General features: G+C 46.8%; 44 non-coding genes across 44 annotated transcripts; all 44 read right to left on the bottom strand.

Annotated features, from left to right (window-relative positions):
* Nucleotides 1-206: 206 nt before the first annotated feature.
* Nucleotides 207-278, bottom strand: trnaq-uug (transfer RNA glutamine (anticodon UUG)). The gene has a single exon. It is a non-coding gene; the product is annotated as a tRNA-Gln (tRNA).
* A 750-nt stretch (nucleotides 279-1,028) lies between these two features.
* Nucleotides 1,029-1,100, bottom strand: trnaq-cug (transfer RNA glutamine (anticodon CUG)). The gene has a single exon. It is a non-coding gene; the product is annotated as a tRNA-Gln (tRNA).
* Nucleotides 1,101-1,437: 337 nt separating this feature from the next.
* On the bottom strand, nucleotides 1,438-1,509 carry trnaq-cug (transfer RNA glutamine (anticodon CUG)). Its single transcript has one exon. It is a non-coding gene; the product is annotated as a tRNA-Gln (tRNA).
* A 227-nt stretch (nucleotides 1,510-1,736) lies between these two features.
* trnaf-gaa (transfer RNA phenylalanine (anticodon GAA)) lies at nucleotides 1,737-1,809 on the bottom strand. The gene has a single exon. It is a non-coding gene; the product is annotated as a tRNA-Phe (tRNA).
* Nucleotides 1,810-2,034: 225 nt separating this feature from the next.
* trnaq-uug (transfer RNA glutamine (anticodon UUG)) lies at nucleotides 2,035-2,106 on the bottom strand. Its single transcript has one exon. It is a non-coding gene; the product is annotated as a tRNA-Gln (tRNA).
* A 289-nt stretch (nucleotides 2,107-2,395) lies between these two features.
* trnaf-gaa (transfer RNA phenylalanine (anticodon GAA)) lies at nucleotides 2,396-2,468 on the bottom strand. Its single transcript has one exon. It is a non-coding gene; the product is annotated as a tRNA-Phe (tRNA).
* Nucleotides 2,469-2,862: 394 nt separating this feature from the next.
* trnaq-cug (transfer RNA glutamine (anticodon CUG)) lies at nucleotides 2,863-2,934 on the bottom strand. The gene has a single exon. It is a non-coding gene; the product is annotated as a tRNA-Gln (tRNA).
* A 337-nt stretch (nucleotides 2,935-3,271) lies between these two features.
* On the bottom strand, nucleotides 3,272-3,343 carry trnaq-cug (transfer RNA glutamine (anticodon CUG)). Its single transcript has one exon. It is a non-coding gene; the product is annotated as a tRNA-Gln (tRNA).
* A 227-nt stretch (nucleotides 3,344-3,570) lies between these two features.
* trnaf-gaa (transfer RNA phenylalanine (anticodon GAA)) lies at nucleotides 3,571-3,643 on the bottom strand. Its single transcript has one exon. It is a non-coding gene; the product is annotated as a tRNA-Phe (tRNA).
* A 225-nt stretch (nucleotides 3,644-3,868) lies between these two features.
* trnaq-uug (transfer RNA glutamine (anticodon UUG)) lies at nucleotides 3,869-3,940 on the bottom strand. Its single transcript has one exon. It is a non-coding gene; the product is annotated as a tRNA-Gln (tRNA).
* Nucleotides 3,941-4,690: 750 nt separating this feature from the next.
* Nucleotides 4,691-4,762, bottom strand: trnaq-cug (transfer RNA glutamine (anticodon CUG)). The gene has a single exon. It is a non-coding gene; the product is annotated as a tRNA-Gln (tRNA).
* Nucleotides 4,763-5,099: 337 nt separating this feature from the next.
* On the bottom strand, nucleotides 5,100-5,171 carry trnaq-cug (transfer RNA glutamine (anticodon CUG)). Its single transcript has one exon. It is a non-coding gene; the product is annotated as a tRNA-Gln (tRNA).
* A 227-nt stretch (nucleotides 5,172-5,398) lies between these two features.
* Nucleotides 5,399-5,471, bottom strand: trnaf-gaa (transfer RNA phenylalanine (anticodon GAA)). The gene has a single exon. It is a non-coding gene; the product is annotated as a tRNA-Phe (tRNA).
* A 225-nt stretch (nucleotides 5,472-5,696) lies between these two features.
* Nucleotides 5,697-5,768, bottom strand: trnaq-uug (transfer RNA glutamine (anticodon UUG)). Its single transcript has one exon. It is a non-coding gene; the product is annotated as a tRNA-Gln (tRNA).
* A 289-nt stretch (nucleotides 5,769-6,057) lies between these two features.
* On the bottom strand, nucleotides 6,058-6,130 carry trnaf-gaa (transfer RNA phenylalanine (anticodon GAA)). The gene has a single exon. It is a non-coding gene; the product is annotated as a tRNA-Phe (tRNA).
* Nucleotides 6,131-6,524: 394 nt separating this feature from the next.
* trnaq-cug (transfer RNA glutamine (anticodon CUG)) lies at nucleotides 6,525-6,596 on the bottom strand. Its single transcript has one exon. It is a non-coding gene; the product is annotated as a tRNA-Gln (tRNA).
* Nucleotides 6,597-6,933: 337 nt separating this feature from the next.
* trnaq-cug (transfer RNA glutamine (anticodon CUG)) lies at nucleotides 6,934-7,005 on the bottom strand. Its single transcript has one exon. It is a non-coding gene; the product is annotated as a tRNA-Gln (tRNA).
* A 227-nt stretch (nucleotides 7,006-7,232) lies between these two features.
* trnaf-gaa (transfer RNA phenylalanine (anticodon GAA)) lies at nucleotides 7,233-7,305 on the bottom strand. The gene has a single exon. It is a non-coding gene; the product is annotated as a tRNA-Phe (tRNA).
* A 225-nt stretch (nucleotides 7,306-7,530) lies between these two features.
* trnaq-uug (transfer RNA glutamine (anticodon UUG)) lies at nucleotides 7,531-7,602 on the bottom strand. Its single transcript has one exon. It is a non-coding gene; the product is annotated as a tRNA-Gln (tRNA).
* Nucleotides 7,603-7,891: 289 nt separating this feature from the next.
* Nucleotides 7,892-7,964, bottom strand: trnaf-gaa (transfer RNA phenylalanine (anticodon GAA)). Its single transcript has one exon. It is a non-coding gene; the product is annotated as a tRNA-Phe (tRNA).
* Nucleotides 7,965-8,358: 394 nt separating this feature from the next.
* Nucleotides 8,359-8,430, bottom strand: trnaq-cug (transfer RNA glutamine (anticodon CUG)). Its single transcript has one exon. It is a non-coding gene; the product is annotated as a tRNA-Gln (tRNA).
* A 337-nt stretch (nucleotides 8,431-8,767) lies between these two features.
* On the bottom strand, nucleotides 8,768-8,839 carry trnaq-cug (transfer RNA glutamine (anticodon CUG)). Its single transcript has one exon. It is a non-coding gene; the product is annotated as a tRNA-Gln (tRNA).
* A 525-nt stretch (nucleotides 8,840-9,364) lies between these two features.
* Nucleotides 9,365-9,436, bottom strand: trnaq-uug (transfer RNA glutamine (anticodon UUG)). Its single transcript has one exon. It is a non-coding gene; the product is annotated as a tRNA-Gln (tRNA).
* A 289-nt stretch (nucleotides 9,437-9,725) lies between these two features.
* trnaf-gaa (transfer RNA phenylalanine (anticodon GAA)) lies at nucleotides 9,726-9,798 on the bottom strand. The gene has a single exon. It is a non-coding gene; the product is annotated as a tRNA-Phe (tRNA).
* Nucleotides 9,799-10,192: 394 nt separating this feature from the next.
* Nucleotides 10,193-10,264, bottom strand: trnaq-cug (transfer RNA glutamine (anticodon CUG)). The gene has a single exon. It is a non-coding gene; the product is annotated as a tRNA-Gln (tRNA).
* Nucleotides 10,265-10,601: 337 nt separating this feature from the next.
* On the bottom strand, nucleotides 10,602-10,673 carry trnaq-cug (transfer RNA glutamine (anticodon CUG)). The gene has a single exon. It is a non-coding gene; the product is annotated as a tRNA-Gln (tRNA).
* A 227-nt stretch (nucleotides 10,674-10,900) lies between these two features.
* trnaf-gaa (transfer RNA phenylalanine (anticodon GAA)) lies at nucleotides 10,901-10,973 on the bottom strand. Its single transcript has one exon. It is a non-coding gene; the product is annotated as a tRNA-Phe (tRNA).
* Nucleotides 10,974-11,198: 225 nt separating this feature from the next.
* trnaq-uug (transfer RNA glutamine (anticodon UUG)) lies at nucleotides 11,199-11,270 on the bottom strand. The gene has a single exon. It is a non-coding gene; the product is annotated as a tRNA-Gln (tRNA).
* Nucleotides 11,271-11,559: 289 nt separating this feature from the next.
* On the bottom strand, nucleotides 11,560-11,632 carry trnaf-gaa (transfer RNA phenylalanine (anticodon GAA)). Its single transcript has one exon. It is a non-coding gene; the product is annotated as a tRNA-Phe (tRNA).
* A 394-nt stretch (nucleotides 11,633-12,026) lies between these two features.
* trnaq-cug (transfer RNA glutamine (anticodon CUG)) lies at nucleotides 12,027-12,098 on the bottom strand. Its single transcript has one exon. It is a non-coding gene; the product is annotated as a tRNA-Gln (tRNA).
* A 337-nt stretch (nucleotides 12,099-12,435) lies between these two features.
* trnaq-cug (transfer RNA glutamine (anticodon CUG)) lies at nucleotides 12,436-12,507 on the bottom strand. The gene has a single exon. It is a non-coding gene; the product is annotated as a tRNA-Gln (tRNA).
* Nucleotides 12,508-12,734: 227 nt separating this feature from the next.
* On the bottom strand, nucleotides 12,735-12,807 carry trnaf-gaa (transfer RNA phenylalanine (anticodon GAA)). The gene has a single exon. It is a non-coding gene; the product is annotated as a tRNA-Phe (tRNA).
* A 225-nt stretch (nucleotides 12,808-13,032) lies between these two features.
* trnaq-uug (transfer RNA glutamine (anticodon UUG)) lies at nucleotides 13,033-13,104 on the bottom strand. Its single transcript has one exon. It is a non-coding gene; the product is annotated as a tRNA-Gln (tRNA).
* A 575-nt stretch (nucleotides 13,105-13,679) lies between these two features.
* Nucleotides 13,680-13,751, bottom strand: trnaq-uug (transfer RNA glutamine (anticodon UUG)). The gene has a single exon. It is a non-coding gene; the product is annotated as a tRNA-Gln (tRNA).
* A 728-nt stretch (nucleotides 13,752-14,479) lies between these two features.
* Nucleotides 14,480-14,552, bottom strand: trnaf-gaa (transfer RNA phenylalanine (anticodon GAA)). The gene has a single exon. It is a non-coding gene; the product is annotated as a tRNA-Phe (tRNA).
* A 225-nt stretch (nucleotides 14,553-14,777) lies between these two features.
* Nucleotides 14,778-14,849, bottom strand: trnaq-uug (transfer RNA glutamine (anticodon UUG)). The gene has a single exon. It is a non-coding gene; the product is annotated as a tRNA-Gln (tRNA).
* Nucleotides 14,850-15,577: 728 nt separating this feature from the next.
* trnaf-gaa (transfer RNA phenylalanine (anticodon GAA)) lies at nucleotides 15,578-15,650 on the bottom strand. Its single transcript has one exon. It is a non-coding gene; the product is annotated as a tRNA-Phe (tRNA).
* A 225-nt stretch (nucleotides 15,651-15,875) lies between these two features.
* trnaq-uug (transfer RNA glutamine (anticodon UUG)) lies at nucleotides 15,876-15,947 on the bottom strand. The gene has a single exon. It is a non-coding gene; the product is annotated as a tRNA-Gln (tRNA).
* Nucleotides 15,948-16,973: 1,026 nt separating this feature from the next.
* On the bottom strand, nucleotides 16,974-17,045 carry trnaq-uug (transfer RNA glutamine (anticodon UUG)). Its single transcript has one exon. It is a non-coding gene; the product is annotated as a tRNA-Gln (tRNA).
* Nucleotides 17,046-18,071: 1,026 nt separating this feature from the next.
* trnaq-uug (transfer RNA glutamine (anticodon UUG)) lies at nucleotides 18,072-18,143 on the bottom strand. Its single transcript has one exon. It is a non-coding gene; the product is annotated as a tRNA-Gln (tRNA).
* Nucleotides 18,144-18,871: 728 nt separating this feature from the next.
* Nucleotides 18,872-18,944, bottom strand: trnaf-gaa (transfer RNA phenylalanine (anticodon GAA)). The gene has a single exon. It is a non-coding gene; the product is annotated as a tRNA-Phe (tRNA).
* A 225-nt stretch (nucleotides 18,945-19,169) lies between these two features.
* trnaq-uug (transfer RNA glutamine (anticodon UUG)) lies at nucleotides 19,170-19,241 on the bottom strand. Its single transcript has one exon. It is a non-coding gene; the product is annotated as a tRNA-Gln (tRNA).
* A 1,026-nt stretch (nucleotides 19,242-20,267) lies between these two features.
* Nucleotides 20,268-20,339, bottom strand: trnaq-uug (transfer RNA glutamine (anticodon UUG)). Its single transcript has one exon. It is a non-coding gene; the product is annotated as a tRNA-Gln (tRNA).
* Nucleotides 20,340-21,365: 1,026 nt separating this feature from the next.
* trnaq-uug (transfer RNA glutamine (anticodon UUG)) lies at nucleotides 21,366-21,437 on the bottom strand. Its single transcript has one exon. It is a non-coding gene; the product is annotated as a tRNA-Gln (tRNA).
* Between the last annotated feature and the right edge of the window lie 966 nt (nucleotides 21,438-22,403).

A 22,403-nucleotide genomic window follows, 5' to 3' on the forward strand; every position in this document is an offset into this window, starting at 1 on the left:
AAGTGATCAAAATTGCAGAAATGCAGACGTCGATGGCCAGAAAGACAGGGTTGTTTAGTATTCACAGAATTAAGGACTCTACTCTCTGACATCAGTTCGGTTCCTCAACGTGGTTACATCCCTGTGGTTTGGCCTATTATACCTTTTTCCATTTTCATATAACAGAGGGCAGTCACGAAAGGCTAGGTTCACATGCATCAAACACTAGGTTCCACCGAGATTTGAACTCGGATCACTGGATTCAAAGTCCAGAGTGCTAACCATTACACCATGGAACCGCTGAGAAGCTTTTTCGCTTTCCCAACCAAAGCCCCAAGACGGTCACTCCAGGTGTCCGTGACAGGGATGATCTCTGTCAGAGCACGAGGGGGGAATCTTGAGAGGAGCGGGACCCGAGTGAACTCGAGAGAGCAGAACTCTGTCTAATTGATGATTGTATAGATTTTCACTGGAAGACACTCAGAATGAAGGGCATTGCAGTAGCTCAAGGTAACCATTCCAAAAAACAATGCGAGACATTGAATTGTCAGCCGTTAAAAACCTAATGCAAAGTCAGGTCTCTGAGTCTGCCGAAACCCGGGATCGAACCAGGGACCTTTAGATCTTCAGTCTAAAGCTCTCTCAACTGAGCTATTTCGGCATAAAAGAAACACGCGGCGGTCACGGTCGGAGAAGTTCGGACCTACATTGGACGCCTAAAGTAGATTTGTTGGAACAACAAAAATGGCTTCACAGGAGACATTGCCAAGTTTCACCACCACAATTAGCAAATGCTACCTTCAAAATTCTTTTGATTGTACAAGTTTCTTAGAAAGCGCGCCCTACATGACACCAAACTTCAGTTTGCTTCTTTGCTTGTGAACGATGCGGTCTACGTTGTGCCGCGAGGGCTCTTTCTTGTTAGTTTAGCCACGCTTGCAATACATAGCGAATCTCTGATACCAAGCGGGCAATCGCTGTTCACTCAGTTGATGTTTGGCGTCCCAAAAACATACCTTGAAAGATTGGCAGAAGGAAACACTAAGAGTAGGTCCCACCGAGATTTGAACTCGGATCGCTGGATTCAGAGTCCAGAGTGCTAACCATTACACCATGGAACCTCCGACCCTTCGGGAGCGTTCGCATCACAATTCCTAATTCTTAATTTGCAAGCTGCGGCAACAATGGGTAAGATTTAATTACTCCGTTCACGAGGAGTAAAACGTCTTGAGAGGAACCAAATATCACAAAGTGGGAATTGTATGAAATGAAGCACAAGTTTGCATTTTAGCGCAAGATTCCAGCACTTCACACTCTGTAGAGAAGGTTCCCTTGCATGTGGGTGGAAACGTTTTAACAGAATTACAATTCGGCCCAGATCAGCGGGTGTTAACAGGATTGCTCCGTCACGCAGTTAAGGCAGCTGCTCCGAGACTCTAGCAAAGGAAACCGAGCAGCAGGTCCCACCGAGATTTGAACTCGGATCGCTGGATTCAGAGTCCAGAGTGCTAACCGTTACACCATGGAACCTCTGCAAGCGTCAGCCACTGAGAGTACGACTGAGGAGCGAAAACTGACAGGAGTGTCATTGTAAAGATTTACAGCTATATATGAGTGAGCTGCTTCCACTTTGGTCAATTTCATTCTTGTTGACACTAACAGTGAGCCAGGAACTTGTGATGCAAGTAGGCATGATGTCTGACAACATGGAAAAAACCTCCTTCACAAGGACGCTTTGGAGGATCCGAAGCTCCGCTTGCCGAAACCCGGGATCGAACCAGGGACCTTTAGATCTTCAGTCTAACGCTCTCCCAACTGAGCTATTTCGGCTCGAACGCCGTATGCAGGCAAGTGATCAAAATTGCAGAAATGCAGACGTCGATGGCCAGAAAGACAGGGTTGTTTAGTATTCACAGAATTAAGGACTCTACTCTCTGACATCAGTTCGGTTCCTCAACGTGGTTACATCCCTGTGGTTTGGCCTATTATACCTTTTTCCATTTTCATATAACAGAGGGCAGTCACGAAAGGCTAGGTTCACATGCATCAAACACTAGGTTCCACCGAGATTTGAACTCGGATCACTGGATTCAAAGTCCAGAGTGCTAACCATTACACCATGGAACCGCTGAGAAGCTTTTTCGCTTTCCCAACCAAAGCCCCAAGACGGTCACTCCAGGTGTCCGTGACAGGGATGATCTCTGTCAGAGCACGAGGGGGGAATCTTGAGAGGAGCGGGACCCGAGTGAACTCGAGAGAGCAGAACTCTGTCTAATTGATGATTGTATAGATTTTCACTGGAAGACACTCAGAATGAAGGGCATTGCAGTAGCTCAAGGTAACCATTCCAAAAAACAATGCGAGACATTGAATTGTCAGCCGTTAAAAACCTAATGCAAAGTCAGGTCTCTGAGTCTGCCGAAACCCGGGATCGAACCAGGGACCTTTAGATCTTCAGTCTAAAGCTCTCCCAACTGAGCTATTTCGGCATAAAAGAAACACGCGGCGGTCACGGTCACGGTCGGAGAAGTTCGGACCTACATTGGACGCCTAAAGTAGATTTGTTGGAACAACAAAAATGGCTTCACAGGAGACATTGCCAAGTTTCACCACCACAATTAGCAAATGCTACCTTCAAAATTCTTTTGATTGTACAAGTTTCTTAGAAAGCGCGCCCTACATGACACCAAACTTCAGTTTGCTTCCTTGCTTGTGAACGATGCGGTCTACGTTGTGCCGCGAGGGCTCTTTCTTGTTAGTTTAGCCACGCTTGCAATACATAGCGAATCTCTGATACCAAGCGGGCAATCGCTGTTCACTCAGTTGATGTTTGGCGTCCCAAAAACATACCTTGAAAGATTGGCAGAAGGAAACACTAAGAGTAGGTCCCACCGAGATTTGAACTCGGATCGCTGGATTCAGAGTCCAGAGTGCTAACCATTACACCATGGAACCTCCGACCCTTCGGGAGCGTTCGCATCACAATTCCTAATTCTTAATTTGCAAGCTGCGGCAACAATGGGTAAGATTTAATTACTCCGTTCACGAGGAGTAAAACGTCTTGAGAGGAACCAAATATCACAAAGTGGGAATTGTATGAAATGAAGCACAAGTTTGCATTTTAGCGCAAGATTCCAGCACTTCACACTCTGTAGAGAAGGTTCCCTTGCATGTGGGTGGAAACGTTTTAACAGAATTACAATTCGGCCCAGATCAGCAGGTGTTAACAGGATTGCTCCGTCACGCGGTTAAGGCAGCTGCTCCGAGACTCTAGCAAAGGAAACCGAGCAGCAGGTCCCACCGAGATTTGAACTCGGATCGCTGGATTCAGAGTCCAGAGTGCTAACCGTTACACCATGGAACCTCTGCAAGCGTCAGCCACTGAGAGTACGACTGAGGAGCGAAAACTGACAGGAGTGTTATTGTAAAGATTTACAGCTATATATGAGTGAGCTGCTTCCACTTTGGTCAATTTCATTCTTGTTGACACTAACAGTGAGCCAGGAACTTGTGATGCAAGTAGGCATGATGTCTGACAACATGGAAAAAACCTCCTTCACAAGGACGCTTTGGAGGATCCGAAGCTCCGCTTGCCGAAACCCGGGATCGAACCAGGGACCTTTAGATCTTCAGTCTAACGCTCTCCCAACTGAGCTATTTCGGCTCGAACGCCGTATGCAGGCAAGTGATCAAAATTGCAGAAATGCAGACGTCGATGGCCAGAAAGACAGGGTTGTTTAGTATTCACAGAATTAAGGACTCTACTCTCTGACATCAGTTCGGTTCCTCAACGTGGTTACATCCCTGTGGTTTGGCCTATTATACCTTTTTCCATTTTCATATAACAGAGGGCAGTCACGAAAGGCTAGGTTCACATGCATCAAACACTAGGTTCCACCGAGATTTGAACTCGGATCACTGGATTCAAAGTCCAGAGTGCTAACCATTACACCATGGAACCGCTGAGAAGCTTTTTCGCTTTCCCAACCAAAGCCCCAAGACGGTCACTCCAGGTGTCCGTGACAGGGATGATCTCTGTCAGAGCACGAGGGGGGAATCTTGAGAGGAGCGGGACCCGAGTGAACTCGAGAGAGCAGAACTCTGTCTAATTGATGATTGTATAGATTTTCACTGGAAGACACTCAGAATGAAGGGCATTGCAGTAGCTCAAGGTAACCATTCCAAAAAACAATGCGAGACATTGAATTGTCAGCCGTTAAAAACCTAATGCAAAGTCAGGTCTCTGAGTCTGCCGAAACCCGGGATCGAACCAGGGACCTTTAGATCTTCAGTCTAAAGCTCTCTCAACTGAGCTATTTCGGCATAAAAGAAACACGCGGCGGTCACGGTCGGAGAAGTTCGGACCTACATTGGACGCCTAAAGTAGATTTGTTGGAACAACAAAAATGGCTTCACAGGAGACATTGCCAAGTTTCACCACCACAATTAGCAAATGCTACCTTCAAAATTCTTTTGATTGTACAAGTTTCTTAGAAAGCGCGCCCTACATGACACCAAACTTCAGTTTGCTTCTTTGCTTGTGAACGATGCGGTCTACGTTGTGCCGCGAGGGCTCTTTCTTGTTAGTTTAGCCACGCTTGCAATACATAGCGAATCTCTGATACCAAGCGGGCAATCGCTGTTCACTCAGTTGATGTTTGGCGTCCCAAAAACATACCTTGAAAGATTGGCAGAAGGAAACACTAAGAGTAGGTCCCACCGAGATTTGAACTCGGATCGCTGGATTCAGAGTCCAGAGTGCTAACCATTACACCATGGAACCTCCGACCCTTCGGGAGCGTTCGCATCACAATTCCTAATTCTTAATTTGCAAGCTGCGGCAACAATGGGTAAGATTTAATTACTCCGTTCACGAGGAGTAAAACGTCTTGAGAGGAACCAAATATCACAAAGTGGGAATTGTATGAAATGAAGCACAAGTTTGCATTTTAGCGCAAGATTCCAGCACTTCACACTCTGTAGAGAAGGTTCCCTTGCATGTGGGTGGAAACGTTTTAACAGAATTACAATTCGGCCCAGATCAGCGGGTGTTAACAGGATTGCTCCGTCACGCAGTTAAGGCAGCTGCTCCGAGACTCTAGCAAAGGAAACCGAGCAGCAGGTCCCACCGAGATTTGAACTCGGATCGCTGGATTCAGAGTCCAGAGTGCTAACCGTTACACCATGGAACCTCTGCAAGCGTCAGCCACTGAGAGTACGACTGAGGAGCGAAAACTGACAGGAGTGTCATTGTAAAGATTTACAGCTATATATGAGTGAGCTGCTTCCACTTTGGTCAATTTCATTCTTGTTGACACTAACAGTGAGCCAGGAACTTGTGATGCAAGTAGGCATGATGTCTGACAACATGGAAAAAACCTCCTTCACAAGGACGCTTTGGAGGATCCGAAGCTCCGCTTGCCGAAACCCGGGATCGAACCAGGGACCTTTAGATCTTCAGTCTAACGCTCTCCCAACTGAGCTATTTCGGCTCGAACGCCGTATGCAGGCAAGTGATCAAAATTGCAGAAATGCAGACGTCGATGGCCAGAAAGACAGGGTTGTTTAGTATTCACAGAATTAAGGACTCTACTCTCTGACATCAGTTCGGTTCCTCAACGTGGTTACATCCCTGTGGTTTGGCCTATTATACCTTTTTCCATTTTCATATAACAGAGGGCAGTCACGAAAGGCTAGGTTCACATGCATCAAACACTAGGTTCCACCGAGATTTGAACTCGGATCACTGGATTCAAAGTCCAGAGTGCTAACCATTACACCATGGAACCGCTGAGAAGCTTTTTCGCTTTCCCAACCAAAGCCCCAAGACGGTCACTCCAGGTGTCCGTGACAGGGATGATCTCTGTCAGAGCACGAGGGGGGAATCTTGAGAGGAGCGGGACCCGAGTGAACTCGAGAGAGCAGAACTCTGTCTAATTGATGATTGTATAGATTTTCACTGGAAGACACTCAGAATGAAGGGCATTGCAGTAGCTCAAGGTAACCATTCCAAAAAACAATGCGAGACATTGAATTGTCAGCCGTTAAAAACCTAATGCAAAGTCAGGTCTCTGAGTCTGCCGAAACCCGGGATCGAACCAGGGACCTTTAGATCTTCAGTCTAAAGCTCTCCCAACTGAGCTATTTCGGCATAAAAGAAACACGCGGCGGTCACGGTCACGGTCGGAGAAGTTCGGACCTACATTGGACGCCTAAAGTAGATTTGTTGGAACAACAAAAATGGCTTCACAGGAGACATTGCCAAGTTTCACCACCACAATTAGCAAATGCTACCTTCAAAATTCTTTTGATTGTACAAGTTTCTTAGAAAGCGCGCCCTACATGACACCAAACTTCAGTTTGCTTCCTTGCTTGTGAACGATGCGGTCTACGTTGTGCCGCGAGGGCTCTTTCTTGTTAGTTTAGCCACGCTTGCAATACATAGCGAATCTCTGATACCAAGCGGGCAATCGCTGTTCACTCAGTTGATGTTTGGCGTCCCAAAAACATACCTTGAAAGATTGGCAGAAGGAAACACTAAGAGTAGGTCCCACCGAGATTTGAACTCGGATCGCTGGATTCAGAGTCCAGAGTGCTAACCATTACACCATGGAACCTCCGACCCTTCGGGAGCGTTCGCATCACAATTCCTAATTCTTAATTTGCAAGCTGCGGCAACAATGGGTAAGATTTAATTACTCCGTTCACGAGGAGTAAAACGTCTTGAGAGGAACCAAATATCACAAAGTGGGAATTGTATGAAATGAAGCACAAGTTTGCATTTTAGCGCAAGATTCCAGCACTTCACACTCTGTAGAGAAGGTTCCCTTGCATGTGGGTGGAAACGTTTTAACAGAATTACATTTCGGCCCAGATCAGCGGGTGTTAACAGGATTGCTCCGTCACGCGGTTAAGGCAGCTGCTCCGAGACTCTAGCAAAGGAAACCGAGCAGCAGGTCCCACCGAGATTTTAACTCGGATCGCTGGATTCAGAGTCCAGAGTGCTAACCGTTACACCATGGAACCTCTGCAAGCGTCAGCCACTGAGAGTACGACTGAGGAGCGAAAACTGACAGGAGTGTTATTGTAAAGATTTACAGCTATATATGAGTGAGCTGCTTCCACTTTGGTCAATTTCATTCTTGTTGACACTAACAGTGAGCCAGGAACTTGTGATGCAAGTAGGCATGATGTCTGACAACATGGAAAAAACCTCCTTCACAAGGACGCTTTGGAGGATCCGAAGCTTCGCTTGCCGAAACCCGGGATCGAACCAGGGACCTTTAGATCTTCAGTCTAACGCTCTCCCAACTGAGCTATTTCGGCTCGAACGCCGTATGCTGGCAAGTGATCAAAATTGCAGAAATGCAGACGTCGATGGCCAGAAAGACAGGGTTGTTTAGTATTCACAGAATTAAGGACTCTACTCTCTGACATCAGTTCGGTTCCTCAACGTGGTTACATCCCTGTGGTTTGGCCTATTATATCTTTTTCCATTTTCATATAACAGAGGGCAGTCACGAAAGGCTAGGTTCACATGCATCAAACACTAGGTTCCACCGAGATTTGAACTCGGATCACTGGATTCAAAGTCCAGAGTGCTAACCATTACACCATGGAACCGCTGAGAAGCTTTTTCGCTTTCCCAACCAAAGCCCCAAGACGGTCACTCCAGGTGTCCGTGACAGGGATGATCTCTGTCAGAGCACGAGGGGGGAATCTTGAGAGGAGCGGGACCCGAGTGAACTCGAGAGAGCAGAACTCTGTCTAATTGATGATTGTATAGATTTTCACTGGAAGACACTCAGAATGAAGGGCATTGCAGTAGCTCAAGGTAACCATTCCAAAAAACAATGCGAGACATTGAATTGTCAGCCGTTAAAAACCTAATGCAAAGTCAGGTCTCTGAGTCTGCCGAAACCCGGGATCGAACCAAGGACCTTTAGATCTTCAGTCTAACGCTCTCCCAACTGAGCTATTTCGGCATAAAAGAAACACGCGGCGGTCACGGTCACGGTCGGAGAAGTTTGGACCTACATTGGACGCCTAAAGTAGATTTGTTGGAACAACAAAAATGGCTTCACAGGAGACATTGCCAAGTTTCACCACCACAATTAGCAAATGCTACCTTCAAAATTCTTTTGATTGTACAAGTTTCTTAGAAAGCGCGCCCTACATGACACCAAACTTCAGTTTGCTTCCTTGCTTGTGAACGATGCGGTCTACGTTGTGCCGCGAGGGCTCTTTCTTGTTAGTTTAGCCACGCTTGCAATACATAGCGAATCTCTGATACCAAGCGGGCAATCGCTGTTCACTCAGTTGATGTTTGGCGTCCCAAAAACATACCTTGAAAGATTGGCAGAAGGAAACACTAAGAGTAGGTCCCACCGAGATTTGAACTCGGATCGCTGGATTCAGAGTCCAGAGTGCTAACCATTACACCATGGAACCTCCGACCCTTCGGGAGCGTTCGCATCACAATTCCTAATTCTTAATTTGCAAGCTGCGGCAACAATGGGTAAGATTTAATTACTCCGTTCACGAGGAGTAAAACGTCTTGAGAGGAACCAAATATCACAAAGTGGGAATTGTATGAAATGAAGCACAAGTTTGCATTTTAGCGCAAGATTCCAGCACTTCACACTCTGTAGAGAAGGTTCCCTTGCATGTGGGTGGAAACGTTTTAACAGAATTACAATTCGGCCCAGATCAGCGGGTGTTAACAGGATTGCTCCGTCACGTGGTTAAGGCAGCTGCTCCGAGACTCTAGCAAAGGAAACCGAGCAGCAGGTCCCACCGAGATTTGAACTCGGATCGCTGGATTCAGAGTCCAGAGTGCTAACCGTTACACCATGGAACCTCTGCAAGCGTCAGCCACTGAGAGTACGACTGAGGAGCGAAAACTGACAGGAGTGTTATTGTAAAGATTTACAGCTATATATGAGTGAGCTGCTTCCACTTTGGTCAATTTCATTCTTGTTGACACTAACAGTGAGCCAGGAACTTGTGATGCAAGTAGGCATGATGTCTGACAACATGGAAAAAACCTCCTTCACAAGGACGCTTTGGAGGATCCGAAGCTCCGCTTGCCGAAACCCAGGATCGAACCAGGGACCTTTAGATCTTCAGTCTAACGCTCTCCCAACTGAGCTATTTCGGCTCGAACGCCGTATGCAGGCAAGTGATCAAAATTGCAGAAATGCAGACGTCGATGGCCAGAAAGACAGGTTTGTTTAGTATTCACAGAATTAAGGACTCTACTCTCTGACATCAGTTCGGTTCCTCAACGTGGTTACATCCCTGTGGTTTGGCCTGTTATACCTTTTTCCATTTTCATATAACAGAGGGCAGTCACGAAAGGCTAGGTTCACATGCATCAAACACTAGGTTCCACCGAGATTTGAACTCGGATCACTGGATTCAAAGTCCAGAGTGCTAACCATTACACCATGGAACCGCTGAGAAGCTTTTTCGCTTTCCCAACCAAAGCCCCAAGACGGTCACTCCAGGTGTCCGTGACAGGGATGATCTCTGTCAGAGCACGAGGGGGGAATCTTGAGAGGAGCGGGACCCGAGTGAACTCGAGAGAGCAGAACTCTGTCTAATTGATGATTGTATAGATTTTCACTGGAAGACACTCAGAATGAAGGGCATTGCAGTAGCTCAAGGTAACCATTCCAAAAAACAATGCGAGACATTGAATTGTCAGCCGTTAAAAACCTAATGCAAAGTCAGGTCTCTGAGTCTGCCGAAACCCGGGATCGAACCAGGGACCTTTAGATCTTCAGTCTAACGCTCTCCCAACTGAGCTATTTCGGCATAAAAGAAACACGCGGCGGTCACGGTCACGGTCGGAGAAGTTCGGACCTACATTGGACGCCTAAAGTAGATTTGTTGGAACAACAAAAATGGCTTCACAGGAGACATTGCCAAGTTTCACCACCACAATTAGCAAATGCTACCTTCAAAATTCTTTTGATTGTACAAGTTTCTTAGAAAGCGCGCCCTACATGACACCAAACTTCAGTTTGCTTCCTTGCTTGTGAACGATGCGGTCTACGTTGTGCCGCGAGGGCTCTTTCTTGTTAGTTTAGCCACGCTTGCAATACATAGCGAATCTCTGATACCAAGCGGGCAATCGCTGTTCACTCAGTTGATGTTTGGCGTCCCAAAAACATACCTTGAAAGATTGGCAGAAGGAAACACTAAGAGTAGGTCCCACCGAGATTTGAACTCGGATCGCTGGATTCAGAGTCCAGAGTGCTAACCATTACACCATGGAACCTCCGACCCTTCGGGAGCGTTCGCATCACAATTCCTAATTCTTAATTTGCAAGCTGCGGCAACAATGGGTAAGATTTAATTACTCCGTTCACGAGGAGTAAAACGTCTTGAGAGGAACCAAATATCACAAAGTGGGAATTGTATGAAATGAAGCACAAGTTTGCATTTTAGCGCAAGATTCCAGCACTTCACACTCTGTAGAGAAGGTTCCCTTGCATGTGGGTGGAAACGTTTTAACAGAATTACAATTCGGCCCAGATCAGCGGGTGTTAACAGGATTGCTCCGTCACGCGGTTAAGGCAGCTGCTCCGAGACTCTAGCAAAGGAAACCGAGCAGCAGGTCCCACCGAGATTTGAACTCGGATCGCTGGATTCAGAGTCCAGAGTGCTAACCGTTACACCATGGAACCTCTGCAAGCGTCAGCCACTGAGAGTACGACTGAGGAGCGAAAACTGACAGGAGTGTTATTGTAAAGATTTACAGCTATATATGAGTGAGCTGCTTCCACTTTGGTCAATTTCATTCTTGTTGACACTAACAGTGAGCCAGGAACTTGTGATGCAAGTAGGCATGATGTCTGACAACATGGAAAAAACCTCCTTCACAAGGACGCTTTGGAGGATCCGAAGCTCCGCTTGCCGAAACCCGGGATCGAACCAGGGACCTTTAGATCTTCAGTCTAACGCTCTCCCAACTGAGCTATTTCGGCTCGAACGCAGTACGCAGGCAAGTGATCAAAATTGCAGAAATGCAGACGTCGATGGCCAGAAAGACAGGTTTGTTTAGTATTCACAGAATTAAGGACTCTACTCTCTGACATCAGTTCGGTTCCTCAACGTGGTTACATCCCTGTGGTTTGGCCTATTATACCTTTTTCCATTTTCATATAACAGAGGGCAGTCACGAAAGGCTAGGTTCACATGCATCAAACACTAGGTTCCACCGAGATTTGAACTCGGATCACTGGATTCAAAGTCCAGAGTGCTAACCATTACACCATGGAACCGCTGAGAAGCTTTTTCGCTTTCCCAACCAAAGCCCCAAGACGGTCACTCCAGGTGTCCGTGACAGGGATGATCTCTGTCAGAGCACGAGGGGGGAATCTTGAGAGGAGCGGGACCCGAGTGAACTCGAGAGAGCAGAACTCTGTCTAATTGATGATTGTATAGATTTTCACTGGAAGACACTCAGAATGAAGGGCATTGCAGTAGCTCAAGGTAACCATTCCAAAAAACAATGCGAGACATTGAATTGTCAGCCGTTAAAAACCTAATGCAAAGTCAGGTCTCTGAGTCTGCCGAAACCCGGGATCGAACCAGGGACCTTTAGATCTTCAGTCTAACGCTCTCCCAACTGAGCTATTTCGGCATAAAAGAAACACGCGGCGGTCACGGTCACGGTCGGAGAAGTTCGGACCTACATTGGACGCCTAAAGTAGATTTGTTGGAACAACAAAAATGGCTTCACAGGAGACATTGCCAAGTTTCACCACCACAATTAGCAAATGCTACCTTCAAAATTCTTTTGATTGTACAAGTTTCTTAGAAAGCGCGCCCTACATGACACCAAACTTCAGTTTGCTTCCTTGCTTGTGAACGATGCGGTCTACGTTGTGCCGCGAGGGCTCTTTCTTGTTAGTTTAGCCACGCTTGCAATACATAGCGAATCTCTGATACCAAGCGGGCAATCGCTGTTCACTCAGTTGATGTTTGGCGTCCCAAAAACATACCTTGAAAGATTGGCAGAAGGAAACACTAAGAGTAGGTCCCACCGAGATTTGAACTCGGATCGCTGGATTCAGAGTCCAGAGTGCTAACCATTACACCATGGAACCTCCGACCCTTCGGGAGCGTTCGCATCACAATTCCTAATTCTTAATTTGCAAGCTGCGGCAACAATGGGTAAGATTTAATTACTTCGTTCACGAGGAGTAAAACGTCTTGAGAGGAACCAAATATCACAAAGTGGGAATTGTATGAAATGAAGCACAAGTTTGCATTTTAGCGCAAGATTCCAGCACTTCACACTCTGTAGAGAAGGTTCCCTTGCATGTGGGTGGAAACGTTTTAACAGAATTACAATTCGGCCCAGATCAGCGGGTGTTAACAGGATTGCTCCGTCACGCGGTTAAGGCAGCTGCTCCGAGACTCTAGCAAAGGAAACCGAGCAGCAGGTCCCACCGAGATTTGAACTCGGATCGCTGGATTCAGAGTCCAGAGTGCTAACCGTTACACCATGGAACCTCTGCAAGCGTCAGCCACTGAGAGTACGACTGAGGAGCGAAAACTGACAGGAGTGTTATTGTAAAGATTTACAGCTATATATGAGTGAGCTGCTTCCACTTTGGTCAATTTCATTCTTGTTGACACTAACAGTGAGCCAGGAACTTGTGATGCAAGTAGGCATGATGTCTGACAACATGGAAAAAACCTCCTTCACAAGGACGCTTTGGAGGATCCGAAGCTCCGCTTGCCGAAACCCGGGATCGAACCAGGGACCTTTAGATCTTCAGTCTAACGCTCTCCCAACTGAGCTATTTCGGCTCGAACGCAGTACGCAGGCAAGTGATCAAAATTGCAGAAATGCAGACGTCGATGGCCAGAAAGACAGGTTTGTTTAGTATTCACAGAATTAAGGACTCTACTCTCTGACATCAGTTCGGTTCCTCAACGTGGTTACATCCCTGTGGTTTGGCCTATTATACCTTTTTCCATTTTCATATAACAGAGGGCAGTCACGAAAGGCTAGGTTCACATGCATCAAACACTAGGTTCCACCGAGATTTGAACTCGGATCACTGGATTCAAAGTCCAGAGTGCTAACCATTACACCATGGAACCGCTGAGAAGCTTTTTCGCTTTCCCAACCAAAGCCCCAAGACGGTCACTCCAGGTGTCCGTGACAGGGATGATCTCTGTCAGAGCACGAGGGGGGAATCTTGAGAGGAGCGGGACCCGAGTGAACTCGAGAGAGCAGAACTCTGTCTAATTGATGATTGTATAGATTTTCACTGGAAGACACTCAGAATGAAGGGCATTGCAGTAGCTCAAGGTAACCATTCCAAAAAACAATGCGAGACATTGAATTGTCAGCCGTTAAAAACCTAATGCAAAATCAGGTCTCTGAGTCTGCCGAAACCCGGGATCTTTAGATCTTCAGTCTAACGCTCTCCCAACTGAGCTATTTCGGTTCGAACGCAGTACGCAGGCAAGTGATCAAAATTGCAGAAATGCAGACGTCGATGGCCAGAAAGACAGGTTTGTTTAGTATTCACAGAATTAAGGACTCTACTCTCTGACATCAGTTCGGTTCCTCAACGTGGTTACATCCCTGTGGTTTGGCCTATTATACCTTTTTCCATTTTCATATAACAGAGGGCAGTCACGAAAGGCTAGGTTCACATGCATCAAACACTAGGTTCCACCGAGATTTGAACTCGGATCACTGGATTCAAAGTCCAGAGTGCTAACCATTACACCATGGAACCGCTGAGAAGCTTTTTCGCTTTCCCAACCAAAGCCCCAAGACGGTCACTCCAGGTGTCCGTGACAGGGATGATCTCTGTCAGAGCACGAGGGGGGAATCTTGAGAGGAGCGGGACCCGAGTGAACTCGAGAGAGCAGAACTCTGTCTAATTGATGATTGTATAGATTTTCACTGGAAGACACTCAGAATGAAGGGCATTGCAGTAGCTCAAGGTAACCATTCCAAAAAACAATGCGAGACATTGAATTGTCAGCCGTTAAAAACCTAATGCAAAATCAGGTCTCTGAGTCTGCCGAAACCCGGGATCTTTAGATCTTCAGTCTAACGCTCTCCCAACTGAGCTATTTCGGCATAAAAGAAACACGCGGCGGTCACGGTCACGGTCGGAGAAGTTCGGACCTACATTGGACGCCTAAAGTAGATTTGTTGGAACAACAAAAATGGCTTCACAGGAGACATTGCCAAGTTTCACCACCACAATTAGCAAATGCTACCTTCAAAATTCTTTTGATTGTACAAGTTTCTTAGAAAGCGCGCCCTACATGACACCAAACTTCAGTTTGCTTCCTTGCTTGTGAACGATGCAGTCTACGTTGTGCCGCGAGGGCTCTTTCTTGTTAGTTTAGCCACGCTTGCACACAGGAACTTGTGATGCAAGTAGGCATGATGTCTGACAACATGGAAAAAACCTCCTTCACAAGGACACTTTGGAGGATCCGAAGCTCCGCTTGCCGAAACCCGGGATCGAACCAGGGACCTTTAGATCTTCAGTCTAACGCTCTCCCAACTGAGCTATTTCGGCTCGAACGCCGTACGCAGGCAAGTGATCAAAATTGCAGAAATGCAGACGTCGATGGCCAGAAAGACAGGGTTGTTTAGTATTCACAGAATTAAGGACTCTACCCTCTGACATCAGTTCGGTTCCTCAACGTGGTTACATCCCTGTGGTTTGGCCTATTATACCTTTTTCCATTTTCATATAACAGAGGGCAGTCACGGAAGGCTAGGTTCACATGCATCAAACACTAGGTTCCACCGAGATTTGAACTCGGATCACTGGATTCAAAGTCCAGAGTGCTAACCATTACACCATGGAACCGCTGAGAAGCTTTTTCGCTTTCCCAACCAAAGCCCCAAGACGGTCACTCCAGGTGTCCGTGACAGGGATGATCTCTGTCAGAGCACGAGGGGGGAATCTTGAGAGGAGCGGGACCCGAGTGAACTCGAGAGAGCAGAACTCTGTCTAATTGATGATTGTATAGATTTTCACTGGAAGACACTCAGAATGAAGGGCATTGCAGTAGCTCAAGGTAACCATTCCAAAAAACAATGCGAGACATTGAATTGTCAGCCGTTAAAAACCTAATGCAAAATCAGGTCTCTGAGTCTGCCGAAACCCGGGATCTTTAGATCTTCAGTCTAACGCTCTCCCAACTGAGCTATTTCGGCATAAAAGAAACACGCGGCGGTCACAGTCACGGTCGGAGAAGTTCGGACCTACATTGGACGCCTAAAGTAGATTTGTTGGAACAACAAAAATGGCTTCACAGGAGACATTGCCAAGTTTCACCACCACAATTAGCAAATGCTACCTTCAAAATTCTTTTGATTGTACAAGTTTCTTAGAAAGCGCGCCCTACATGACACCAAACTTCAGTTTGCTTCCTTGCTTGTGAACGATGCGGTCTACGTTGTGCCGCGAGGGCTCTTTCTTGTTAGTTTAGCCACGCTTGCACACAGGAACTTGTGATGCAAGTAGGCATGATGTCTGACAACATGGAAAAAACCTCCTTCACAAGGACGCTTTGGAGGATCCGAAGCTCCGCTTGCCGAAACCCGGGATCGAACCAGGGACCTTTAGATCTTCAGTCTAACGCTCTCCCAACTGAGCTATTTCGGCTCGAACGCCATACGCAGGCAAGTGATCAAAATTGCAGAAATGCAGACGTCGATGGCCAGAAAGACAGGTTTGTTTAGTATTCACAGAATTAAGGACTCTACCCTCTGACATCAGTTCGGTTCCTCAACGTGGTTACATCCCTGTGGTTTGGCCTATTATACCTTTTTCCATTTTCATATAACAGAGGGCAGTCACGAAAGGCTAGGTTCACATGCATCAAACACTAGGTTCCACCGAGATTTGAACTCGGATCACTGGATTCAAAGTCCAGAGTGCTAACCATTACACCATGGAACCGCTGAGAAGCTTTTTCGCTTTCCCAACCAAAGCCCCAAGACGGTCACTCCAGGTGTCCGTGACAGGGATGATCTCTGTCAGAGCACGAGGGGGGAATCTTGAGAGGAGCGGGACCCGAGTGAACTCGAGAGAGCAGAACTCTGTCTAATTGATGATTGTATAGATTTTCACTGGAAGACACTCAGAATGAAGGGCATTGCAGTAGCTCAAGGTAACCATTCCAAAAAACAATGCGAGACATTGAATTGTCAGCCGTTAAAAACCTAATGCAAAATCAGGTCTCTGAGTCTGCCGAAACCCGGGATCTTTAGATCTTCAGTCTAACGCTCTCCCAACTGAGCTATTTCGGCATAAAAGAAACACGCGGCGGTCACGGTCACGGTCGGAGAAGTTCGGACCTACATTGGACGCCTAAAGTAGATTTGTTGGAACAACAAAAATGGCTTCACAGGAGACATTGCCAAGTTTCACCACCACAAATAGCAAATGCTACCTTCAAAATTCTTTTGATTGTACAAGTTTCTTAGAAAGCGCGCCCTACATGACACCAAACTTCAGTTTGCTTCCTTGCTTGTGAACGATGCGGTCTACGTTGTGCCGCGAGGGCTCTTTCTTGTTAGTTTAGCCACGCTTGCACACAGGAACTTGTGATGCAAGTAGGCATGATGTCTGACAACATGGAAAAAACCTCCTTCACAAGGACGCTTTGGAGGATCCGAAGCTCCGCTTGCCGAAACCCAGGATCGAACCAGGGACCTTTAGATCTTCAGTCTAACGCTCTCCCAACTGAGCTATTTCGGCTCGATCGCCGTACGCAGGCAAGTGATCAAAATTGCAGAAATGCAGACGTCGATGGCCAGAAAGACAGGTTTGTTTAGTATTCACAGAATTAAGGACTCTACCCTCTGACATCAGTTCGGTTCCTCAACGTGGTTACATCCCTGTGGTTTGGCCTATTATACCTTTTTCCATTTTCATATAACAGAGGGCAGTCACGAAAGGCTAGGTTCACATGCATCAAACACTAGGTTCCACCGAGATTTGAACTCGGATCACTGGATTCAAAGTCCAGAGTGCTAACCATTACACCATGGAACCGCTGAGAAGCTTTTTCGCTTTCCCAACCAAAGCCCCAAGACGGTCACTCCAGGTGTCCGTGACAGGGATGATCTCTGTCAGAGCACGAGGGGGGAATCTTGAGAGGAGCGGGACCCGAGTGAACTCGAGAGAGCAGAACTCTGTCTAATTGATGATTGTATAGATTTTCACTGGAAGACACTCAGAATGAAGGGCATTGCAGTAGCTCAAGGTAACCATTCCAAAAAACAATGCGAGACATTGAATTGTCAGCCGTTAAAAACCTAATGCAAAATCAGGTCTCTGAGTCTGCCGAAACCCGGGATCTTTAGATCTTCAGTCTAACGCTCTCCCAACTGAGCTATTTCGGCATAAAAGAAACACGCGGCGGTCACGGTCACGGTCGGAGAAGTTCGGACCTACATTGGACGCCTAAAGTAGATTTGTTGGAACAACAAAAATGGCTTCACAGGAGACATTGCCAAGTTTCACCACCACAAATAGCAAATGCTACCTTCAAAATTCTTTTGATTGTACAAGTTTCTTAGAAAGCGCGCCCTACATGACACCAAACTTCAGTTTGCTTCCTTGCTTGTGAACGATGCGGTCTACGTTGTGCCGCGAGGGCTCTTTTTTGTTAGTTTAGCCACGCTTGCACACAGGAACTTGTGATGCAAGTAGGCATGATGTCTGACAACATGGAAAAAACCTCCTTCACAAGGACGCTTTGGAGGATCCGAAGCTCCGCTTGCCGAAACCCAGGATCGAACCAGGGACCTTTAGATCTTCAGTCTAACGCTCTCCCAACTGAGCTATTTCGGCTCGATCGCCGTACGCAGGCAAGTGATCAAAATTGCAGAAATGCAGACGTCGATGGCCAGAAAGACAGGTTTGTTTAGTATTCACAGAATTAAGGACTCTACCCTCTGACATCAGTTCGGTTCCTCAACGTGGTTACATCCCTGTGGTTTGGCCTATTATACCTTTTTCCATTTTCATATAACAGAGGGCAGTCACGAAAGGCTAGGTTCACATGCATCAAACACTAGGTTCCACCGAGATTTGAACTCGGATCACTGGATTCAAAGTCCAGAGTGCTAACCATTACACCATGGAACCGCTGAGAAGCTTTTTCGCTTTCCCAACCAAAGCCCCAAGACGGTCACTCCAGGTGTCCGTGACAGGGATGATCTCTGTCAGAGCACGAGGGGGGAATCTTGAGAGGAGCGGGACCCGAGTGAACTCGAGAGAGCAGAACTCTGTCTAATTGATGATTGTATAGATTTTCACTGGAAGACACTCAGAATGAAGGGCATTGCAGTAGCTCAAGGTAACCATTCCAAAAAACAATGCGAGACATTGAATTGTCAGCCGTTAAAAACCTAATGCAAAATCAGGTCTCTGAGTCTGCCGAAACCCGGGATCTTTAGATCTTCAGTCTAACGCTCTCCCAACTGAGCTATTTCGGCATAAAAGAAACACGCGGCGGTCACGGTCACGGTCGGAGAAGTTCGGACCTACATTGGACGCCTAAAGTAGATTTGTTGGAACAACAAAAATGGCTTCACAGGAGACATTGCCAAGTTTCACCACCACAATTAGCAAATGCTACCTTCAAAATTCTTTTGATTGTACAAGTTTCTTAGAAAGCGCGCCCTACATGACACCAAACTTCAGTTTGCTTCCTTGCTTGTGAACGATGCGGTCTACGTTGTGCCGCGAGGGCTCTTTCTTGTTAGTTTAGCCACGCTTGCACACAGGAACTTGTGATGCAAGTAGGCATGATGTCTGACAACATGGAAAAAACCTCCTTCACAAGGACGCTTTGGAGGATCCGAAGCTCCGCTTGCCGAAACCCGGGATCGAACCAGGGACCTTTAGATCTTCAGTCTAACGCTCTCCCAACTGAGCTATTTCGGCTCGAACGCCATACGCAGGCAAGTGATCAAAATTGCAGAAATGCAGACGTCGATGGCCAGAAAGACAGGTTTGTTTAGTATTCACAGAATTAAGGACTCTACCCTCTGACATCAGTTCGGTTCCTCAACGTGGTTACATCCCTGTGGTTTGGCCTATTATACCTTTTTCCATTTTCATATAACAGAGGGCAGTCACGAAAGGCTAGGTTCACATGCATCAAACACTAGGTTCCACCGAGATTTGAACTCGGATCACTGGATTCAAAGTCCAGAGTGCTAACCATTACACCATGGAACCGCTGAGAAGCTTTTTCGCTTTCCCAACCAAAGCCCCAAGACGGTCACTCCAGGTGTCCGTGACAGGGATGATCTCTGTCAGAGCACGAGGGGGGAATCTTGAGAGGAGCGGGACCCGAGTGAACTCGAGAGAGCAGAACTCTGTCTAATTGATGATTGTATAGATTTTCACTGGAAGACACTCAGAATGAAGGGCATTGCAGTAGCTCAAGGTAACCATTCCAAAAAACAATGCGAGACATTGAATTGTCAGCCGTTAAAAACCTAATGCAAAATCAGGTCTCTGAGTCTGCCGAAACCCGGGATCTTTAGATCTTCAGTCTAACGCTCTCCCAACTGAGCTATTTCGGCATAAAAGAAACACGCGGCGGTCACGGTCACGGTCGGAGAAGTTCGGACCTACATTGGACGCCTAAAGTAGATTTGTTGGAACAACAAAAATGGCTTCACAGGAGACATTGCCAAGTTTCACCACCACAAATAGCAAATGCTACCTTCAAAATTCTTTTGATTGTACAAGTTTCTTAGAAAGCGCGCCCTACATGACACCAAACTTCAGTTTGCTTCCTTGCTTGTGAACGATGCGGTCTACGTTGTGCCGCGAGGGCTCTTTCTTGTTAGTTTAGCCACGCTTGCACACAGGAACTTGTGATGCAAGTAGGCATGATGTCTGACAACATGGAAAAAACCTCCTTCACAAGGACGCTTTGGAGGATCCGAAGCTCCGCTTGCCGAAACCCAGGATCGAACCAGGGACCTTTAGATCTTCAGTCTAACGCTCTCCCAACTGAGCTATTTCGGCTCGATCGCCGTACGCAGGCAAGTGATCAAAATTGCAGAAATGCAGACGTCGATGGCCAGAAAGACAGGTTTGTTTAGTATTCACAGAATTAAGGACTCTACCCTCTGACATCAGTTCGGTTCCTCAACGTGGTTACATCCCTGTGGTTTGGCCTATTATACCTTTTTCCATTTTCATATAACAGAGGGCAGTCACGAAAGGCTAGGTTCACATGCATCAAACACTAGGTTCCACCGAGATTTGAACTCGGATCACTGGATTCAAAGTCCAGAGTGCTAACCATTACACCATGGAACCGCTGAGAAGCTTTTTCGCTTTCCCAACCAAAGCCCCAAGACGGTCACTCCAGGTGTCCGTGACAGGGATGATCTCTGTCAGAGCACGAGGGGGGAATCTTGAGAGGAGCGGGACCCGAGTGAACTCGAGAGAGCAGAACTCTGTCTAATTGATGATTGTATAGATTTTCACTGGAAGACACTCAGAATGAAGGGCATTGCAGTAGCTCAAGGTAACCATTCCAAAAAACAATGCGAGACATTGAATTGTCAGCCGTTAAAAACCTAATGCAAAATCAGGTCTCTGAGTCTGCCGAAACCCGGGATCTTTAGATCTTCAGTCTAACGCTCTCCCAACTGAGCTATTTCGGCATAAAAGAAACACGCGGCGGTCACGGTCACGGTCGGAGAAGTTCGGACCTACATTGGACGCCTAAAGTAGATTTGTTGGAACAACAAAAATGGCTTCACAGGAGACATTGCCAAGTTTCACCACCACAAATAGCAAATGCTACCTTCAAAATTCTTTTGATTGTACAAGTTTCTTAGAAAGCGCGCCCTACATGACACCAAACTTCAGTTTGCTTCCTTGCTTGTGAACGATGCGGTCTACGTTGTGCCGCGAGGGCTCTTTCTTGTTAGTTTAGCCACGCTTGCACACAGGAACTTGTGATGCAAGTAGGCATGATGTCTGACAACATGGAAAAAACCTCCTTCACAAGGACGCTTTGGAGGATCCGAAGCTCCGCTTGCCGAAACCCAGGATCGAACCAGGGACCTTTAGATCTTCAGTCTAACGCTCTCCCAACTGAGCTATTTCGGCTCGATCGCCGTACGCAGGCAAGTGATCAAAATTGCAGAAATGCAGACGTCGATGGCCAGAAAGACAGGTTTGTTTAGTATTCACAGAATTAAGGACTCTACCCTCTGACATCAGTTCGGTTCCTCAACGTGGTTACATCCCTGTGGTTTGGCCTATTATACCTTTTTCCATTTTCATATAACAGAGGGCAGTCACGAAAGGCTAGGTTCACATGCATCAAACACTAGGTTCCACCGAGATTTGAACTCGGATCACTGGATTCAAAGTCCAGAGTGCTAACCATTACACCATGGAACCGCTGAGAAGCTTTTTCGCTTTCCCAACCAAAGCCCCAAGACGGTCACTCCAGGTGTCCGTGACAGGGATGATCTCTGTCAGAGCACGAGGGGGGAATCTTGAGAGGAGCGGGACCCGAGTGAACTCGAGAGAGCAGAACTCTGTCTAATTGATGATTGTATAGATTTTCACTGGAAGACACTCAGAATGAAGGGCATTGCAGTAGCTCAAGGTAACCATTCCAAAAAACAATGCGAGACATTGAATTGTCAGCCGTTAAAAACCTAATGCAAAATCAGGTCTCTGAGTCTGCCGAAACCCGGGATCTTTAGATCTTCAGTCTAACGCTCTCCCAACTGAGCTATTTCGGCATAAAAGAAACACGCGGCGGTCACGGTCACGGTCGGAGAAGTTCGGACCTACATTGGACGCCTAAAGTAGATTTGTTGGAACAACAAAAATGGCTTCACAGGAGACATTGCCAAGTTTCACCACCACAATTAGCAAATGCTACCTTCAAAATTCTTTTGATTGTACAAGTTTCTTAGAAAGCGCGCCCTACATGACACCAAACTTCAGTTTGCTTCCTTGCTTGTGAACGATGCGGTCTACGTTGTGCCGCGAGGGCTCTTTCTTGTTAGTTTAGCCACGCTTGCAATACATAGCGAATCTCTGATACCAAGCGGGCAATCGCTGTTCACTCAGTTGATGTTTGGCGTCCCAAAAACATACCTTGAAAGATTGGCAGAAGGAAACACTAAGAGTAGGTCCCACCGAGATTTGACCTCGGATCGCTGGATTCAGAGTCCAGAGTGCTAACCATTACACCATGGAACCTCTGACCCTTCGGGAGCGTTCGCATCACAATTCCTAATTCTTAATTTGCAAGCTGCGGCAACAATGGGTAAGATTTAATTACTCCGTTCACGAGGAGTAAAACGTCTTGAGAGGAACCAAATATCACAAAGTGGGAATTGTATGAAATGA

The sequence above is a fragment of the Hoplias malabaricus genome, chromosome 2 (assembly GCF_029633855.1).
Source record: "Hoplias malabaricus isolate fHopMal1 chromosome 2, fHopMal1.hap1, whole genome shotgun sequence".
NCBI classification, from domain to species: Eukaryota; Metazoa; Chordata; class Actinopteri; order Characiformes; family Erythrinidae; genus Hoplias; species Hoplias malabaricus.